The sequence below is a fragment of the Anser brachyrhynchus genome (assembly GCF_964034855.1).
Source record: "Anser brachyrhynchus genome assembly, chromosome: 3".
Classification (NCBI taxonomy): domain Eukaryota; kingdom Metazoa; phylum Chordata; class Aves; order Anseriformes; family Anatidae; genus Anser; species Anser brachyrhynchus.
Window position 1 is genome coordinate 74,393,541 of NC_137696.1, and position 21,726 is coordinate 74,415,266.

Sequence of the window (21,726 nt, forward strand, 5' to 3'; positions counted from 1 at the left end):
AATAATAAAATTATTATTAATAATAATAATAATAATAATAATAAAGCTGCTGACATAAAGGATGAAGTCTGCCATTAAAATATTCAGATCACTAATACGGTGAAATGTTTGTAACGTGAGGCTGTAACCAATAACTCCAGTTACCAGGGGAGGTGGCAGCTTCTCTATTTGTGGGAGCAGTTTGTCTCACCTGTCTTAAACATTCATTTCAGAATGGGGTGAATCACTTTCTGGAGATGTCTGTAATACCAGTGAAGACAGAGCCCACAGAAGCCAGAGAGGACCCTACATAATTCATTTAGATTTCAGAGTTTCAGAGGAGAAGGAACACATTCTCAAATTTGTAACTCAACACTGTTTTATATAGAGCACGCCAAGCACTGGGGCATGCAAGCCTTCCAGGCCTGAAACAGAAGAAGCAGACTTGAAAGTAAATGCAAGTTGAGAACAAACTGTTTTAGATTTAATTAGATATTATATCAGAAAGACCATCTGAGAGAAAACAGAAAGAAAAGGTTCTTAACAAGGAAGTGGGGAAAATAAGTTATACCTTAGAACCAGTATTCCTATTGACTCTTGCAATATCATAAAATTACGAACAGTTATTAAGTTAATCTTTTTGTCTTTTGTCATCTCTTTTGTTAAGATCTAGACTGAGATGAGTGAAAAATTATTTTCTGAGAAACATTTTTCCCCTGCTAGCAGGGGGAGTGACTCGATCCTTTATTGATTGATTGCATGAGTTTATTCTGGTGCATAATGGTTGTTTATTTCTATACACATAATTTCAGTTAGAGTACTGAGTACACTGGATGAAATATAGTATCTTTCATGAAATGAAAGTAAAGCTTCTAAGGATTTTGATGGCTCTGCCGTAGGGAGTTTCTTTTTTGCAGTGGTTGTGGAGGTCTTCGGCAAGCTTAAATTATTACTTGAGGCACAACCTGGATACATTCAGTGCACATCAGACTCTGGAGAGCTTGTTTCGAAAGATGAATTTAGTGACAAGGCTGTTGGAAGAATTCATTTTCCAGTGCAGATTCTGCTGTGTGTCTGGAGGAGTGGCAGCAGTGTGAGGACATGGGGTTCTCCTTGTGTTGAATTAAATTCTAACATGGTTCAAAACAGTAAACCACCTTTAAATTATTAATCTAATTCTCTGGTGGAATGTTCCTACTAGGTATTAGCTTTTTTAGATTGTGGAGGTGTGTACCTCATGAGTTTCCCTCAGAGGAAATATGATATGATCTGAGTTGCTGTCTCTGTATTATAGCTTCTTTTGGCTTGATGAAGATGGTTGCTGGCTTTATAAGAATGCAAAAGAGATCATATTGGTCTTTGGGTTTTCTGAACATTGTAGTTTGCAAATTGCCACTTATTTATTATGATTGTGGACTAGGAAAGTAACTCTAATGCGGTGATAGTATAAAACCAGTTTGATATAGGATTATTGATTATGTTTTGGAAACCAGTGGAACAGACCATTCTTCTAATGCAGATGTGAATAAATCAAATGGGTATTTTAGGTATCATATAGACTTGGCAGTTGAACTATTTAAAATCTCTCCAAGATAGCATATTTAATAATTGGCCTAGTTTTGTTCCTGCTATCTAGGGGTCATGTTCCTTATTTAAAGTAAAATTGTGGGTTAAGATGAAGAGAATTATAATAATGACATCCTTGACTTTATGCTATGAAAAATGATCTTGCTATTTGAAGTATTCAGGACAGGATATGTTGCACAATGTTATGTGATATTAGTGGACAGAATAGCAGGAAAGTGGTTCACAGTTGATGGAAGAAATCATCTGTATCTCAGAGAAATCTTGGAGTTTGGGTGACTAAGGGTCAGACAGGGGTTTCCATGAGCAGTGTTTCAGAGAAGTTCAGTTAAATATTATCAGCTTGCCAAAGATCTCTTTTAGTGATCATTTAAAAATTCCTGTAGGGGGTTGGCTTTATGATATTTTTTTTTTTTTTTTTTTTCTGGAAACTGAGACATGTCCAAACTGAGACTTTAATGACATGTTTTGATTTCTGAAATGAAGGACACAGTGTCTACCTTGACATGTTGCTAGATTACCTCTCACTCTGCCAATCTGTTGGTGCAGAATTGTTTCCTGTAGTGTTTTCCTTCACTTAAACTATCACACCGTTGTCTCCGTAGGAGACAATGGTGTATCAAACTTAGTTAAACATTGGACATACAAGTGAAGAGAAATACACTAACATGAAGTTTGTTTAATACTTGCTAATACTCAGCAGTTGATAGAAGTTTGCACACATTCCTTTTCAAAGATTTGGACAAAGTAAAATAGCAAGAGCTAGAAACTTTATGATTTTTGGGGGGGAAGCATTTGTATTTTGAAATGAAATAGCATCACTTTGTTGTGTAGCAGTCGTTGATCACATTCATCAATTCCAAAGTCTTGTTCATAACAACAAAAAAGATGTCTTCTTGATATTTATTATCCTTTTTAAGGACTGGTTCCTACTGCAGTAGCAGATACATTATTATTATTTTTTTTTTCAGATTTTCTCTTTTTTCTCTCAGCCTCTGTCACTAATTTATTTTTTTTTATTTTTTTTTTTGTCCATTCTACTCTGGTTCTGCACCTGTGCTCTGTTTTGTCTTTACCCTGCCAGTCCAATTGAGCACAGGCTTCCTGCTAGATCAGAAGACCTCTCATTCAGATCCAGATGGTTTGCTGTTCTCTCCTGAAAAGCTGGCACTGAAAGCTTCCTCTTTGTGAACAACCCTATGCACTAGGTTAAATCTGATAGATCCTTTCTGCTAGGGAGCCTTCATCAGCATGTGCCTCTCTCTCACCTCAGTCATCTGCTTTCTCTACATGTCATATTGCATTGACAAGCCTCAGTGTGTTGCACTGAAGTATCTTGGCTATGGACTTCATCTCCTGCAGGCAAAGGAATCACAGTGTCCTAGCTTGCTGCATCACTTATGTGGGCTTGAATTTTAATAATCAGGACACAGCTTGTGCAAGAAGAGTTGTATTTCAGTTTCATCTAGATGACTGATGTTCAGAATAAAATCAGATTACAAACCCTAAACCTTCTTATGAGTATAGAATGAAGTCATATCATTGACCACACTATATAACTTGTTAGTTCCCAGATATTTTTCTTCATGTCTTTCAAAGTCTTCTCCCCTTCTACAAGCTTTTCACATAACCCCTGTCTAGGACGACTAACAATACATTCCTCTTACAGATATAAACTAAGCAAAGAACAAATATTTTGCTTATATCATGAAAATTCAAAGTAGCTGTCTCCCTAGTGATGAATTACATCCTTGCTGATACTATCACTCAGTACATAAGGATCTTTTCTTCTGTACCTAAAGAACCGTGATTGTCCCTTTGCACTTGTGTTCAGTTTTAGGCTCCTCACTACAAGAAGGATATTTAGTTGCTCAAGCATATGCAGAGAAGAGCAACAAAGCTGTTGAAGGGACTTAGAAACAAGACATGTGAGAGGCAACTGCGGGAATTGAGGTTCTTTAGTGTGAAGAAAGGAGACTCAGAGAAGACCTCATTCGTCTCTACAAATACCTGAAAAGAGGTTGCAGCAAGGAGGGTATCAGTATCTTTTCTCAGGTGACCTTTTCTTGGTGATCTTGAAAGTCTTTTCCAACCTAGATGGTTCCATGAATTAGCATGGAGGTAATAGTTTAGATTCTAAACATTCTAGTCTAATGGCAGAAGAAGGAAAGTACAAGGCTATACTTTCAGCATGGAAAATTAAACTTCTCCTTGAGTTCCAACTTCACATGTTGCATTAGTGTCCATTTTAGAGTATTTTCAACAGCAAAACTCAAATGTAATTGCTGTGGTGTGTTATACACTATCTAATCATTATCTGTTTGTCTGACTCCTATATTTTTGGTTTACACTACTGCTGCTCTCTTATTTATATAAATAAATTAAATATCATCCTGTTGTATTCCCTCCTGCAAGTATTGCTTCTCTGTTCTTACCAGCTGTATATTTTTCATATCACTTTTATATCCTCTTTTGCTTCCTCCACACCTCTTCTCTGCAGTTTCTCCTATACCATATTTGTTACAGGAAAATATCCTAGTTAAGTCTCAAAATATTTAGAATTTTATTGTACTTAAATTACTGATCTTGGAGCCTTGCTGAAAGCTGAAATAGTTTATAAGTTGTTAATGCAATTGCATTTAATAAACAAGCTTCAGCTTTCTGCCATTGCTCATTGTCTCTGCTGAAACTTAGGGTCTAACTGATAATGAAGTAGTCTATAATTGTATCTACTGTGCTTTATTCTGATATTGTTAATCAGATTTGTCTTGAAGTATTTTTTGTTTGTTTGTTGTGTGTTTTTTTTTTGTTTTGTTTGTTCATTTGTTTTTCCCCAGGGGAAATTTCTATTAAGATTAATATTCTGAGTTGTTCCATTAATTTTTAAGTATTTACATTTACTTTTTAATTGCAGTTGGACTTGCAACTATTTCAGTCCAGCCACTGCACTCTGTTCAGATGGTTACGTCAACTTCTAACCTATTACTTTATTAAAAGTCTTATTATGAATGAGTGATGTAGAACCTCTTCAAGAAAACCTGAACAATGAAGAAGCTCTTAAATTCAGTCTTCAGAAACGAAAAAGCAGAACTTCACTGTGTTTTCTTTCTCCTTTGTCAGCGCACAAGCAAAAGAGGTCCAGAGACACAGAGGCACAAATGGTGTATGCCCTGCCAACCACTACAGGTCTAGTTTTCAGTCTGATCTCTCACCATATGCTGAAGGGTCTTCCTGGATATTATTTTTTGGTCGAAGACAGTTACCTTCTGAGTCCTTACTATTTATTGAACTATATCTACACTGCAGCCTTTTAAATGAATGAATGAATGCGCTGTAGAATGGGTATTTATGATGTTTATACATATGGTTTATACATATACTGCTGTATTTGGTAAGGAAGGCTTTACTTTTATTAATTAAAGTACTTAGGTTAGGTTCAGGTACAATGCAAATTACTGTTATTGTAGTGTTGCAGTTATCAATTGCACACGAGTTACAGATTTTTTTGTAAGATGAGTGAAAAATTGAAAGCGAAAATATGCTTAATCTACACATGCTTCCTTTCAGATATGACAACATCTCATTCAGATACAGATGATTTGCTGTTCTGCCCTGGCAACCTGGCAGATCCATTAGGTCCTTCCTGTTAGAGAACCTTCATCAGCATAATATTTCATCTTACTGGAATGTGTTACCTTTTAAGGCAATTTCCACTTTGAGGTGCCCCAGAAAGTCAGATAGATTTTATTTTTTTTCTGAGACTAATCCTGTTTCTTCCTTGTTGAAATCAGGCTTGTCATAAATCTTCATTATAATGAAAATGTTTTATTTCCTTGAAGACACAATGCTTTCTTGTTAGGCCAATATATTGTCTCCTGGTACTTGACTAAAGAGAAATAACTGTCATCTGGCATTTTGTTGAGTCATCGGCATGTTTAGGTGTAATATACCTTACACCAGATGTTGTATTCTGCAGCTTAAACATCTAAATGGGATAAATGTATATACCTTGCATCTTGACTGAGAGCAGATGCAATAGTAGTTAACCAGGTTAGAGACCCACCCACTGATCACAAGCCTCTTTATTCTAAACACAGTGTAGTTATGCTCAATCATTCCTTTCTTTTCTCTACAGTATGGTATAAAAGCAAAGTATTTCAACAGAAAAGAACTACCCATCTTCAAGCAAACAAAAGAATACTAATCCACACAGAGTAACAATAAGCTCTGTTTTAGAACTTTATCACACTAAATACTGATTTTTTTTTTATTATTTTTATTTTAACTTACTTTGAGTAGATATATTTAGAAGGCGGAGGAGTATAATTTTCATTTATCTTTGAAGTTTTGATCATTGTATACTGCTTAAGATTCTCTCTGCAGCTATGAAGTCTATATCTTGACAATGACATATCATTTTGTTTGTAAAATCAATCAGCAGCATAGATGATGTTTACAGATGATATCTAACTACTGCTTCAAATTCATAATGAAAAATAAGATAAGAAGCTTAAAAAATGGCAGTAGTACTTCATTTCTCAGTATAAATAGTCCAAGAAACAACATTTAGCCCTTCCTGAAAAGATATCAAAACGAAGTCTTAGCTAAGATTTCTTCTCTTGTATAATCAATACACATTGCAGCACAATTATACTGGCTTACCCTCCAAAAAAATCTTCATAATTGTTCTTCAAATGTCTTTTGAACAAATTACCCCATTTGTAGCGTGCATTTGCTCCTTGTTTCTTGGCAGAATGAATGGTCACCAGAGTTGAATGACAACAGAATGACTCTTTTATGGACTTAAGCTGTGTTATTACCCAGCTTCATTGAGGTGTGATAGTATTAAAATCCATTCTTCTCTGGACATGAAACAATACAGCTAGCTTGCTAGACACAGGCATTTTGCTCCTCTGTCCCACGATTTATGCTTCTCAAATGGGGCAATGATGAATAACAACATTGCAAAATTCCTCTTACTAGCTCTTCTAAATCTCTAAAAGGGATCAGGAAAACAGTAGTAGTGACTGTATCAGTTGACAAGGAAAACCGACAAATGTCATCTACCTGGACTTCTGAAAGGCCTTTGACAGGGTCCCACATGACATCATAATCTCCATATTGGAGAGAGAGCGATTTGAAGGGTGGACCATTCAGTGTATAAGGAGCTGCCTTGGAGGTTGCACACAGAGAGTGGAGTAGAGTGGGAGAAGAGAGGAAGAGAGGAGAACAGCCCTGCAGAGGACTTGGGGGTTCTGGTGGACAAAAACCTTGAAATTAGCCAGCAGTGTGCACATGCAATCCAGAAGGCCAACAGCATCCTGGGCTGCATCAACACAGGCCAGCAGAACAAGAAAGGTAATTGTCCCCTCTGCTCTGCCCTTGTGAGGCCCCACTTGGAGTGCTGCGTCCAGGTCTGGGGCCCCCAGCACAAAAAGGACGTGGATCTGTTAGAGCAGGTCCAGAGGAGGGCCACAAAGTTGATCAGAGGCCTGGAGCACCTATCCTATGAATAAAAGCTGAGAGAGCTAGGGATGTTCAGCCTGGAGAAGAGAAGGCTCCAGGGAGACCTCTTGCAGCCTTTCGATACTTAAAGGGGACTTATAAAAAAAAATATATATATATATTGAGAGAAACTTTTTCATAGAATCATAGAATCATAGAATATCCCGAGTTGGAAGGGACCCATAAGGATCATCAAGCCCAACTCCTGGCACCGCACAGGTCTGCCCAAAAGTTCAGACCATGTGACTAAGTGCACAGTCCAATCTCTTCTTAAATTCAGACAGGCTCGGTGCAGTGACTACTTCACTGGGGAGCCTGTTCCAGTGTGCAACCACCCTCTCGGTGAAGAACCTCTTCCTGATGTCCAGCCTAAACTGCCCCTGCCTCAGCTTAACACCATTCCCGCGGGTCCTGTCACTGGTGATAACGGAGAATAGGTCAGCTGCCTCTCCACTCCCCCTCGCGAGGAAGTTGTGGACTGCGATGAGGTCCCCCCTCAGCCTCCTCTTCTCCAGGCTGAACAGGCCCAGTGACCTCAGCCGCTCCTCATATGTCTTCCCCTCTAGGCCCTTCACCATCTTTGTCGCCCTCCTCTGGACACTCTCCAACAGTTTAATGTCCTTTTTGTACTGTGCCCAGAACTGCACACAGTACTCGAGGTGAGGCCGCACCAACGCAGAGTAGAGCAGGACAATCACTTCCCTCGACCGACTACCAGTGCCGTGCTTGATGCACCCCAGGATACGGTTGGCCCTCCTGGCTGCCAGGGCACACTGCTGGCTCATATTCAACTTGCTGTCAACCACAACCCCCAGATCCCTCTCTGCGGGGCTGCTCTCCAGCATCTCATCACCCAGTCTGTACGGCAGACTTGTTCAGGCAGATAGTGATAGGACCAGGGGGAATGGTTTTAACCTAAAAGAGGGGAGATTTAGATTAGAGATTAGGAGGAAATTCTTCAGTCAGAGGGCAGTGAGGCACTGGAACAAGTCGCCCAGAGAAGCTGTGGATGACCCATCCATGGGAGTGTTCAAGGCCATATTGGAAGAGGCCCTGGGCACCCTGATCTAGTTGGTGGCATCCTTGCCCAAGGCAGGAGGGTTGAAACTAGATGGTCTTTAAGGTCCCTTCCAACACAAGCCATTCTGCGATTTAATGAACAACCACATGATTCTCCTTTTCAATCGCAGGGCTAAAGTCACACACCCCAAATATTCTGATTTGGGAGTGGAATGTCTGGAAAAAAAATAAAAATTAAACAGACAAAACAAATTGGCTGCCTAGAGATCTTCACTAGGACTGTGAGCAAGGATGCATTTGAGTTCATGCTGTAGGTAGTTGCCCAGGACAAGTAATAAAAGTTGGTTGTTTCATAAATGAACTCTGTGAAAAACTGTACCATTGTAGCAGTATTTGGCCACTGTCAAAGTGCCAAAATGTATCACGCGGCACACAGATACCTTAGTTATCAAGGAGAGTCAAGAGCTTGATACTTCTGCATATTCTATTCTATTCTATTCTATTCTATTCTATTCTATTCTATTCTATTCTATTCTATTCTATTCTATTCTATTCTATTCTATTCTATTCTATTCTATTCTATTCTATTCTAATGAAGAAAAATAAAACACATTATGAGTCAGGGGTAGATTTTATTAAGTTTTTAAGCTATTTTTGATCATCAGACCATAAGTCTTCTTAAGGTCTTTCTAGGGGATCTATCATTCCCGTCTGCAGCAGCTACAGACTAGGTCTCGTGTATGTTAAATGCTCCACCAACCTGTCTTTTTGAACTTTAGATAATGATTTATTGGTAACAGTCTTCTAACATTGTGATAATAATTTGAGCCCTCAGAAACAATCCTGACTTATCTTTTTATCAAATGATAAGAAATGATGCACTCAGTATACCCAAAGTCAGCAGACAATAGCTGGCTGATGCTTTTTGCTTTCTAATTAGTGTCCTATGACTGGTACCATAAAGGTTTCATTGGCTAAAACTACCGGATGAATGACAGACACTAACCCAAATAAATCATGTTAATAGTAATGCTGAGGTATCAAGCTCATAAGCTGAATTTGTAAGTGAGGGTAAATTAGAGAGCCATTGAGACTACAGAGTTCTAATAAACCTAGGAATAAAGTAAAATAATAAAATAAAATAAAATAAAATAAAATAAAATAAAATAAAATAAAATAAAATAAAATAAAATAAAATAAAATAAAATAAAATAAAATAAAATAAAATAATAAAATAAAAATAAAAATCAGCTGTCCTTACATTCATACGAGGATGGTGAAATGGAGACATAAAAGACTGAGAAAGAAAAGAAAATAGGGTGTGCTTTGTGAGGGAAAAGAAGTCAGAGAATGAAAGAGAAAAAAAAAAATAGACACTGACAAAGGAAAAGGAAAATAAAGAAAAAGCAGAAGAGATTTTTGATACTAATGCAATTCACACAGCCCCTCATATTTCCACCATGTATACATTTGAACTTGTTGTTTTAAGTTTGATGTATAAGAAGGTTGACTGAGTACATAGGTTTTTTTATTTTCTTTTCTGTTTTTTGGTTGGTTGGGTTTTTTTAGATTTTGTTTGTGCAATTTCTTTTTTGTTGTTTTGTACAAAGACATGATAAAAGTGGTGTCACTGAAAAGAAAAGCTGTCCTCAAAACTTTTATGACTCTGCCTCATTGTTAAGACTCTGCAAAGAGATGAGCAGAAATTCTATTCTCAGGACTACATATATGTGTGTATTTGAGTCTATGACATATATATATGAATCAATATATAACATAATATTATAAAATAGATCAAAAAATATAACTATGAACTCTAAAGAGAATGCAATCATTTTTTCAAGGTATTTTAAATTGATATATCCTAAAGGGATCTGCAAAGTTATTATACTCAATGCACTGTTATGTAAGATTATATAAATTATTGGATAATTTATTTGATAAAGATTTGACAATTTTTTGTGGGGAAATTTAATTAGTGCTATAATCTTATATCTGAGAATTTCCCACAGACTGAACAGTTCAGTAAACTACACGAGAAACAAAGCAATACTGCGTATATGTGGCATAGTCATCCCAATGTTGGTGACACTTACAATATGATTTGAAAAATCTCACTTGCTACTGCAGTGCTAGCTATACTAATATTTCACATTTATGTAACATCAATATATTTCAAAGCACCCAGTAAACGTTGTAAGGATATACCACCTTTTTTTTTGCAGATAGAGAAGCTGCTGTGCAGAAAGGTTATGATTACAAAGCAATTTGATGATACACACAGGAACAGAAATGATTTCTGGTCACTTGTGTTAGACAGGCCTGTACCATTTTATTTTGCTGTTAGCATCTTTTGGCTGCTTATTTTTGGCCTAATTCCATTCTCAATTTCCTCGTTATTTGTCAACATCCAGCTCATTTAAAGCACTTGAGCTCATTCATGGTAGACACATTTTCCTTCATCATCATTTAACTTTTTTCTGTTCTATGAAAGCTATCATTTCTCTTTTTGTATACTCCAAATTTTATTTTTTTCCTAACCATTTTGTATCACCTCTGTGAAAAGTGAAATGCAGTCAGAAAATTAAGTGTAAACTATAAACCTCTTCAAAATGATACTTACCAGCAGATAATGACCAACAAAGTATTTACTGATGGGATGAACAAGGAAAAAAAAAAAAAAGAAAAGAAAAAAAAAGTAATATGTTAAAACTTCAGCTCTTCAATAGTAGATTTTGAAGTGATCACTAGTATTTCAAATCTATAGTTGATGTGTTGCTCTTCTTCTAATGTGAAATATTTTATAAATATGCTATTGGAACATTTGTGACTGATGTGGTTAACTACGTATTTTCCAGCAATCAAATACTACCTGTGTTATTTTGATATAATAAAGGGTAATATAATAATGGGTCTCAAAAATCTAATGTAATTTAAAGTTTGAACAACTTGAAAAACTGTAAACCTAAATATTTTGAAGTTTCTGAATCAGACATAGAGGTTTTAATCCACATTCAAAGGGAATATTAATTAGAAATCATATTTTGTGTTTAATAGATTTGCAGAAGAAAGGAAGGGACTTTTCCACATGGTCTATAACCTTGCAAAGAACTCTTATAAAATCACATCCAGATCATAACTCAGAAATGTCATTTGTGCTATAACAATGTCAGAGTTCTCATTCATGTCTTTATCTTCTGAAGTCTGAAATATTATCACAGGTTATGAAGAAAACTTCCTACGAAATTAGACATCATTCAGGCAGGACAAATTCCTATACATCTATCCTGCATAAGGGCAAATACTGTGCCTCAAAATGAATCATTTAAAATAAGCTTTAAAAAGTCTGTTTTTAAACATGTCTAGGTTGACGATATTTCAGCACAGCAGCTTCCTGGGCTACATTAGGAGGAGCATTACCAGCAGACTGAGGGATGATCCGTTTTCTCTTGTCAGCACTGGTGAAACACATCTGAAGTGCCCAATCCAGTTCTGGGATTCTAAGTACAAGAAAGATATGGACATACTCAGGCAAGTCCAGTGAAAGGTCATGAATATGATTAAGTGTCTAGGGCATCTGGCATACAAGCAGAGGCTGAGAGAGCCTGAACTATTTAGACTCAAAATGAGAAGGTGTGGGCTAGTGGTGGGATCTTATTCATAAGCATAAATAGCTGATAGAAGGAAGTAAAGAAGAAAAAGTCAGACTCTTCTGACTGCAAAGGTCTAAACGCTGGCATCTCTTCTTTTCTTTTCTTTTTTCTTTTATTTCTTTTTATTCCTTTCCTTTCCTTTCCTTTTCCTTTCCTTTTTCCTTGCCTTGCCTTGCCTTGCCTTGCCTTGCCTTGCCTTGCCTTGCCTTGCCTTGCCTTGCCTTGCCTTGCCTTGCCTTGCCTTGCCCTTTGCCTTTGCCTTTGCCTTTGCCTTTGCCTTTGCCTTTGCCTTTGCCTTTGCCTTTGCCTTTGCCTTTGCCTTTGCCTTTGCCTTTGCCTTTGCCTTTGCCTTTGCCTTTGCCTTTGCCTTTGCCTTTGCCTTTCCCTTTGCCTTTGCCTTTGCCTTTGCCTTTGCCTTTCCCTTTGCCTTTGCCTTTCCCTTTGCCTTTGCCTTTCCCTTTGCCTTTGCCTTTCCCTTTGCCTTTCCCTTTGCCTTTGCCTTTCCCTTTGCCTTTGCCTTTCCCTTTGCCTTTGCCTTTCCCTTTGCCTTTGCCTTTCCCTTTGCCTTTCCCTTTGCCTTTGCCTTTGCCTTTCCCTTTGCCTTTGCCTTTCCCTTTGCCTTTGCCTTTCCCTTTGCCTTTGCCTTTCCCTTTGCCTTTGCCTTTCCCTTTGCCTTTGCCTTTCCCTTTGCCTTTGCCTTTCCCTTTGCCTTTGCCTTTCCCTTTGCCTTTGCCTTTCCCTTTGCCTTTGCCTTTCCCTTTGCCTTTGCCTTTCCCTTTGCCTTTGCCTTTCCCTTTGCCTTTGCCTTTCCCTTTGCCTTTGCCTTTCCCTTTGCCTTTCCCTTTGCCTTTGCCTTTGCCTTTCCCTTTGCCTTTGCCTTTGCCTTTCCCTTTGCCTTTGCCTTTCCCTTTGCCTTTGCCTTTCCCTTTGCCTTTGCCTTTCCCTTTGCCTTTGCCTTTCCCTTTGCCTTTGCCTTTCCCTTTGCCTTTGCCTTTCCCTTTGCCTTTGCCTTTCCCTTTGCCTTTGCCTTTCCCTTTGCCTTTGCCTTTCCCTTTGCCTTTGCCTTTCCCTTTGCCTTTGCCTTTCCCTTTGCCTTTGCCTTTCCCTTTGCCTTTGCCTTTCCCTTTGCCTTTGCCTTTCCCTTTGCCTTTGCCTTTCCCTTTGCCTTTGCCTTTCCCTTTGCCTTTGCCTTTCCCTTTGCCTTTGCCTTTCCCTTTGCCTTTGCCTTTCCCTTTGCCTTTGCCTTTCCCTTTGCCTTTGCCTTTCCCTTTGCCTTTGCCTTTCCCTTTGCCTTTGCCTTTCCCTTTGCCTTTGCCTTTCCCTTTGCCTTTGCCTTTCCCTTTGCCTTTGCCTTTCCCTTTGCCTTTGCCTTTCCCTTTGCCTTTGCCTTTCCCTTTGCCTTTGCCTTTCCCTTTGCCTTTGCCTTTCCCTTTGCCTTTGCCTTTCCCTTTGCCTTTGCCTTTCCCTTTGCCTTTGCCTTTCCCTTTGCCTTTGCCTTTCCCTTTGCCTTTGCCTTTCCCTTTGCCTTTGCCTTTCCCTTTGCCTTTGCCTTTCCCTTTGCCTTTGCCTTTCCCTTTGCCTTTGCCTTTCCCTTTGCCTTTGCCTTTCCCTTTGCCTTTGCCTTTCCCTTTGCCTTTGCCTTTCCCTTTGCCTTTGCCTTTCCCTTTGCCTTTGCCTTTCCCTTTGCCTTTGCCTTTCCCTTTGCCTTTGCCTTTCCCTTTGCCTTTGCCTTTCCCTTTGCCTTTGCCTTTCCCTTTGCCTTTGCCTTTCCCTTTGCCTTTGCCTTTCCCTTTGCCTTTGCCTTTCCCTTTGCCTTTGCCTTTCCCTTTGCCTTTGCCTTTCCCTTTGCCTTTGCCTTTGCCTTTGCCTTTGCCTTTCCCTTTGCCTTTGCCTTTCCCTTTGCCTTTGCCTTTCCCTTTGCCTTTGCCTTTCCCTTTGCCTTTGCCTTTCCCTTTGCCTTTGCCTTTCCCTTTGCCTTTGCCTTTCCCTTTGCCTTTGCCTTTCCCTTTGCCTTTGCCTTTCCCTTTGCCTTTGCCTTTCCCTTTGCCTTTGCCTTTCCCTTTCCCTTTGCCTTTCCCTTTCCCTTTGCCTTTGCCTTTCCCTTTGCCTTTGCCTTTCCCTTGCCTTGCCTTGCCTTGCCTTGCCTTTCTATTCTTCTTTTCCTTTCTTTCTTTTCTTTTCTTACTTTGTAGGAACTGTGTGGAATTCTGGCACCATGAGGATAAATAGGAACAAAGACCAAAGTTTCCTTTACTGTCCTGATATGAGCACAGTTTAAACATTTATATTTTCCAAAATAAAAAAAAAAAAAAAAAGTACATATCTACATAACAACAAACAGGTCTTCAGTAAAGTGCTGTGAAGTTTGAGATCACTTCAATTAAAGTTAGTTCAGATTTCATTGTTACATGTGATTTTGCAAAGTAAAGTGATAATTTAAAGCACTAAATTACCACTTTGTTCCTCATAGAAAGTGACACTCATGACCACATAATAAAATACTCTATGGCCTGTTGTTCAGAGTCATAATTCCACTTTGTTCTAGTAAGAGGAAACCACAAGTCATTCCACTTAGCTGCCATTAGGACATGCATTGCATTCCCAACCTATGTACTGCAATTAAAAAACCTGACAGCCTCTTATCCACAGATGGCAGAAGCCTCTAAAGCTGTTGAACTGGCACTCACTCAGTTGGCTGTTGATCTGGTTGTTCAGATATAAGAGCCTGTTTAAACAGAAAAGAAAATAGGCTGTTCATGTACAGTTAATATAAAACTCTTCCGATGGGGCTTTATGTCTTTATCTGTTCCTTCAGCTGCTTTTAATTAATGCTTTGAAGACACCATGTATTTTGGATTCAAGGGTTAAAATAACTCTTTCCACCTCAACTCCATACTAAATATCTTGATTGTTAACAGCAGACATATTTTTTTCCCAGCAGACTTGCTACACAATAATTTATTAATACATTTCTTGAAATAGATACAGATTTTCTCATTTAGTAAGGAATACAATTCCAATCTATTTAAGGTTGTTTGGAGAATCATAGCTTAGTGTAGTCTAAGTGTATAAATAAATAAAAAGCTGTTTCACAGCTTTGTACAGAGCAGCCATTAAACTTAAGGGGTTATGGGAAAGCCCAGCAGCACAAGGCCTATAATTTTCAGCGAACTTCTGTGATCCTTCAGGATGAATCCCTGGGTAGTAAACATTTGGATTACTTTTACTTTATTTTATTTTATTTTATTTTATTTATTTTTTTTTTCCCTTTGGCTATTCAGTGGATGAAGTGCAAAGCAGCAGTTAACACAGTTCTCTTTTGCGGTAGGGAAAACAAGCTCCCTGAATAGTCATAGAAGATGTAAATAGGAGAAAATGCCTGCCTAGCACACACACAAGTACAGAGCAAACACTTTCCGCTTCTCAAATGAAATAGAACATCCAACAACCAGACATGCAAGTAAAAATTATAAAGGTGCCCAACAGGCAGGCTAAGGTGGCACTGGGTGGCAACAATCCACTGACATTTGTGATGCTGCCATATTGCCTGTTCTGCTGATTATTGTGGTGTTTTCTGTTCAAACAAGATAAAGCAAACATACAAAGGAGTGCAGTTACATTCAAAATATAGAAAGGGTGAAGTCATCAGAGAAGGCAGCAGTTGTCAGGGAGCAGCAGGGCCAAGGATACCCAAGGGCTGGGAGCAGTGGGAACCCCCAGGGCAGGGCCTGGCACCAGGGCCCATCCCAGTGCCCCAGCCAGAAGCAGGGCAACTTCGGGCACAGGGGCAGTCCCAAACCAGGCACCTCCTTGGGGACAGGGATGGGCTGAGGCTGGGACATGGGCCCATGTTTGGGCCTGGCTCAGTGACCATGGCTGGGCAGGGCTGGGCTGTGGGGAACCCAGCACTGCTGCGGCCTTCCTGAGGCAGGGGCTGGTGGCTCTGGGGCTGACATAGGGTTCTGGGTCCTGGGCTGGTGGGAGAGCACCGATGGGATGGGAGGGACAGGCAGGCCTGGGGGTGCCGTCAGGGCATTGGAACAGCATCTTAAGCCTGTCTTTATGACCTGGCAAGACTTTTGGTCACAGGCCAATTTTCTCCTAGGGGAAAGGGTTTTCTCACATTTCTACTGACAACAGAAATGCCAAAAAAAAAAAAAAAAAAAAAAAAGTATTTACCTTTCAGATAAAAGGGTTGTTCACTTAGTGGGGGGGGAGCAACTTTATGGGAACACTACTCAAGAGGCACAACAGGGTCCTCAGGTCAGTAAATAGCATGTGCAGTCAGGAGAGGAATTTCAACTTTTATACTTTGAAAAACCTGCCCCTTGGGAATATAACATGAAAATAGATTTGCACTCAATGCATTGTAATGAATTGCAAACCAAACCAAACCAACCAACCAAAAAAAAAAGAAAAAATTGCATAGAGGAAACTGTCAAAGGTTGAAAGCTGTACTCCTTCACATTGCATCTCCCAAATTAGCACTTAATGAACAAATAATGGAATAAGTATTGTACAGTAGTTCACTGTCATGTCCTTGAATAAAGCACTTGACTATGAATGAAGTATTCAGCCAACAGGGAATGAATTCATAAAAAAAGTAATCTAAAGACTAATCAAATAATTAACTTTTTTTTTTTTTTTAGAAAGTTTGTGCAAAGGTTATCTCATTGTGGGAAAATGAAGTAATCCGTGGTTTAACAAAATGCAGTAATCTGTGGTTTAAAAAAAATTCAACATAAACAAGCACTTCTCTTGCTCTTACAACAACTGTAATCCACATACTTAAAATCACCTATGAGTTGTTTAAATTTTTGATAAAGTATTTATAAAGATCAATTAGGAGAACTTAAAATGTTAACAGTTACCAAAACTAGCAGTAGCATAAATATTTGGAAGTGTTTTAAATGTAAATAGCCTAGAAGATATTTACCTTTCATATGCAATCTTATCTTAAGCTGCTTGTGAAGCATGAAGACATCCTGCAAAACTTAACAGATGTGTTTTAGTATTCCAATCACAAAGTGGTGTGATACAGTGTCATACAGAGGCTGACATGTCTGTGTTGTACTTTGTTGTGCTGCAGTAGAGTTGAACTGATTCACAAAGATCTGAAAGGATTGATGTGTGCACAGAGCCGGTCATCAGCTAGTGTATGGATGAGGGTAGAAGCAGAGAAGAGCCATGCTATCTGGTGGATGTGCTAAGAACTATGTGCCTTTCGCCCTGTCTTCCACTCCAGCTCATTTCAGTTGTTTCCATAAGGATAACTTAAGTTTGAGAAACCAGGAATTCACTCATGAAGGTTGCTGATATAGAACCTAAGGGCTTGTATGTGTTTGGGGAATTTGTTCACAATTTTTTTTTTCTGAATCTTTGTAGCATGGCTGCTTCTGACTAGGATACCCTCAGAGAGTGTTCTTATCGTGTCAGCTCCTAGAACAAACAGTGGCTGAGCATGTCTCATTGTGGGTCCCAAGATTCTCGTTTTCCTGTCATGAAGATCAGAGGTGTAGACAAGAGTGCACTGAGGCTTTCTTGCGTCACAACAATAATATAAAAAGGGCACGGGTGAATCTGCTGCATGTATAGACATGATCCTGATGTGGGATTAGGATGCTGTGATATCCAGATACAGTGATTTAAAAACACAACTTGAATTAAAAATTTACATATAGCCCTTTGTAAAGTAGGTAACAAGGAGAAGACCAAGGTGTTAAAGAAAAAAAGAGATGAAAAATAGAAATAGACTGGGATGATCTATCTAACACTGCCTGTACACACATTGAGAAATACAATGTTAGCACTTCATGTCTTTTACTGCCTCTCTGTAGCTTTTTGTCTTTTTCTATGGGCCTGATTTTCATTAAGGGATACTTGGAAATATTTCCTGGCCACTCTATGATAGGCAGTAGAGTAACATTTCAGCAGGCATTAATCACAGAATCACAGAATTGAAGGGGTTGGAAGGGACCTCGAAAGATCATCGGGTTCAACCCCCCTGCCAAAGCAGGTTCCTTAGAGCAGGCTGCACGGGTAGGCATCCAGACGGGCCTTGAATATCTCCAGAGAAGGAGACTCCACAACCTCCCTGGGCAGCCTGTTCCAGTGCTCCGTCACCCTCACTGTGAAGAAGTTCTTTTGCATATTGGTGTGGAACTTCCTGTGCTCTATCTTGTGGCCATTACCCCTTGTCCTGTCCCCACAAACCACTGAAAAGAGGTTGGCCAAATCCCTCTGTCTTCCACATGTGTATTTATACACATTGATGAGATCCCCTCTCAGTCTTCTTTTCGCCAGGCTGAACAGACCCAGGTCTCTCAGCCTCTCTTCATAGGGAAGATGCTCCAGGCCCCGCATCATCTTTGTGGCCCTCCGTTAGACTCTTTCCAGGAGATCCCTGTCTTTTTTGTACCAGGAAGGCAGACATTGTTCTGATATTATTTTCAGTTTGTTCTCAAACTCTGCTGCTCCTTTTAGAGTTTGATTTTTAACAACTTAAATGAATTAAGTGTACAATATACAGCTTGTTGTTGTTGTTGCTGTTGTTTTGTTTTTTTTTTTTTTTAACAGCTTGTGGTTTCTTTATCTTCTCCTACCTGGACAGATCTCCTGCAGAGTGTCCCTTTCTTCTCCCATAAAAGCTGAACATCATCCTTTCAGCCTGCAATGGGCTATTGTGTTGTGAAGATTCTGGTTTTGGTCTTCCTCTCAACTTAAAACAAAAACAAACAAACAAAACCTACAAGTATGGGTTGAATATAATTGGATATGGCTGAATATGCTTGAGATAGTGACATTTCTGAGAAGACAATCTCTAACAGGCAAATTAGGTCACTACGTTTGTCTCATCTTTGGCCTAGCCTTATTTTTTAAAAACATTAATAACTTGGAGGCTATGCTTTGCCATTCTCTCTCTCACCAATCAGATGTATTGTTATTTACCTTCTATTTAAAATTCTATTACCTATGTGTACACTGACTGTTGTTGCTGAGCTCACAAAAATGCACTGAAAACTGTGCTTCAACTTTTTTTCCTTGCTATGCATATTAGGTTTGTGTTTAGCAATTACATTGCCATGAAACCAAGAAAGCCAGTTTATGATTTTAAGTGACCTGGCTCTGCAAATTTATGTTTAAAAAACATAGGTGAAACTCTATCCTCTCATACTCTCAGTCCACAGAGCTTTAATTTAATTTAATTTAACTTTTTTATTTTATTTTATTTTATTTTATTTTATTTTATTTTATTTTATTTTATTTTATTTTATTTTATTTTATTTTATTTTATTTTATTTTATTTTATTTTATTTTATTTTATTTTTATTTTTATTTTATTTATTTTATTATTTTATTTTATTTTATTCTTAAATTTTCCCTGCAATTTCAGTGTGTCCAGCCTTCTTCACTTCCCCTGGAGTGCTTTCTGTTAAGTGGAATTTTGTGATTGGTTTCAAAGCTTCTGTCCTGCAAATGTCTTGCACTGTGGTCTCCTATCAGACTTCCATTTTCGGATCTTTCCCTTCTGAAATAATATCTACAATAAAGCTGTCAATTTAAAAAGAAACTTCATGCTAATTGCTCACACTTTTATAAATGTGAGAAAGTAAGCATAGTCCCGTTTACAACAGTTTATGAGTTGATCAGAGTCATACAGTGCATGCAAGTTGTCTCACATAAGTTTCATTCTATCTACCAAACCATCTCCAGAAGAATATTATTCAATAGAGAGACCAGGAACGAAATAAATAAATAAATTGATAAATAAATAAATAAATATTTTTACAATTTCTTTAAATTACAATTGTCTTCCCAGTGTTACTGTAGATTTATATGCAAGCTAAATATAAAGAAGAATATATCCAGAAGCAGTGGCCAAATAAAGTCCAATAATGTAGTCCAGCACATGAAAATGTTAGAACATTAAGCCTACTTTTTAAGGAGACAGCATTTAATTTTAGTTTAACTATCAATACATACAACATAAATAGATGTGGAAGATGTGGAAAGGTTTTTTTTTGTTTGTTTTGTTTTTGAGAGAGAGAGAAGGGGCTGCAGTAGAAAAATGTTGGTAATTTTTGGAGATTTTCTTTTTAATGTATTATTTTTCTCCTACGACTCTGTCTGTGTTTCTTAGAGAAATGAACACAGCCAGAGGGATATGAAAAATAGTTATAATGAAACCCCAAACCACTTGTAAAATAATGCTCCTGTGCAGAATGTTCCTTAAGCAGAACATACATCGGGGTAGCATAAAAGGTTTATTAGCTTTTGGAATGAGTTACGTAATTCACTGATTGCTTCATCATGATTTCAAAGGAAAAAAACATAAATGAATAAAAATAAGTAAACTGAACCCCCCCCTGGACCGTCTGAACCTCTTAAGGACAAATGTGTTACCTTATTCTAAAAAAACAAAACTGTATTTCCCAATATGCACTTATATGCACACCTAGGGGAAAACAAACAAACAAACAAACAAACAAAAAAACTAATTAACATTGATAAATAACTGTAACAGTTATTCAGGAAATACATCAGATAAGGGATGATTGCCATTTCACTAATGCTTTTTTTTTTTTTTTTTCTCAGATGTGGTCATGCTTGTCAAGGGCAAACACAGCCAGAACATTAAAATTTGCCAAAAAATTACAGATCCTTTCAGAAGTGTTTTGTCCTCAAGCAGGAAACTTTCCAACTTTACTTACAAAACAGAATGCCTTTGAAATCGTTTCTATTGCTGTTTTTAAACATATTAGGATACCTGGCATATTACACGGAGAATTTGCAGAATATTATACTTTCTGAAATGTTGAAATGCTAACTATAATATTAAAATTTTCAATAAACCCTGTAATAAATCCTGTAACAATTTAACAAACATTTGCAAAGACATAATACAACTTTCTAAGTGAAACGGAAGTATTTTAAAGTCCAATAGTAATCCATCGGTAATACAGAAAAGAATACAGGCATATACATCTACTATATCTCCTTTACATTCTTGAAGAGTTCAAGGTTGTTTGGTGACAAGGTCAAGCTACAGAACGGATTAAATATATTTGGTAATATATATTACATAGCAGCCCGTTTTTATTTAGAAAATCAGTCAGGAATAATTGCTACCCAAAATATGAACAACTTGCTGACTTCAGATTTAGAAGTATCATGAAATTTCAGTGATGATCATACCAGCAATAGATAAGTGTTTGCTTCCAGGAATGTGTATCTGGAAGAGTTTTCAGCTCATGTAAACAATGAATGTCAGATCCCATAGTAGCGTCTGCGCCTCTCCAGGGTTCCCCCAAAACCACTCACAGCTAGGGGCTGGGAACCAAATAAATATGTGTAGTGGAGAAAGAAAGACATGGATTACCTAGAAGTCCTGCAAACTTATCTTTGTTTCAAGAAAACCTTCCCTTTCTTACACAGAGTCTTTGCACACTGTATTGAGTTTGTGTGGCAAGGTTTTGGTAGCAGAGGGATGCAGGGGTGGCCTCTGTGAGAAGAATCCAGAAGCTGCCCCATGTAAGATAGGAGACAGTTTCAGCCGGGTCCAAAGGGACCTGCCGCAGCCCAGAGCCGAGCCAATAAGCTATGTTGTTTGCACCTCTGGGAGAGCAGATTGAAGAAAGGAGAAAAAACCTGCTGCGCAACAGCAGCTGTGAAAGGGAGTAGTGCGAAAGTGTGAGAGAACCAGCCCTGCAGACACCAAAGTCAGTGAAGCAGGGGGAAGAGGTGCTCCAGGCACGGAGCAGACATTCCCCTGCGGGCTGTGGAGAGGCCCCCGGTGGAGCAGGCTGTCCCCCTGCAGCCCATGGGTCCCACACGGAGCAGATCTCCACGCTGCAGCCCGTGGAGGAGCCCCCGGTGGAGCAGGTGGATGTGGCCTGGAGGAGGCTGCGGCCCATGGAGAGCCCCCGCAGGAGCAGGCCCCGGGCCGGAGCTGCAGCCCGTGGAGAGGAGCCCACGCAGGAGCTGG

The 21,726-nt window shown here is 38.7% G+C and overlaps 1 long non-coding RNA gene across 1 annotated transcript; it reads left to right on the forward strand.

Annotated features, from left to right (window-relative positions):
- Window positions 1-217: 217 nt before the first annotated feature.
- LOC308192879 lies at window positions 218-20,605 on the forward strand. The gene is made up of 2 exons (XR_013949184.1): window positions 218-343; window positions 20,337-20,605. It is a non-coding gene; the product is annotated as an uncharacterized lncRNA (long non-coding RNA).
- Window positions 20,606-21,726: the final 1,121 nt, after the last annotated feature.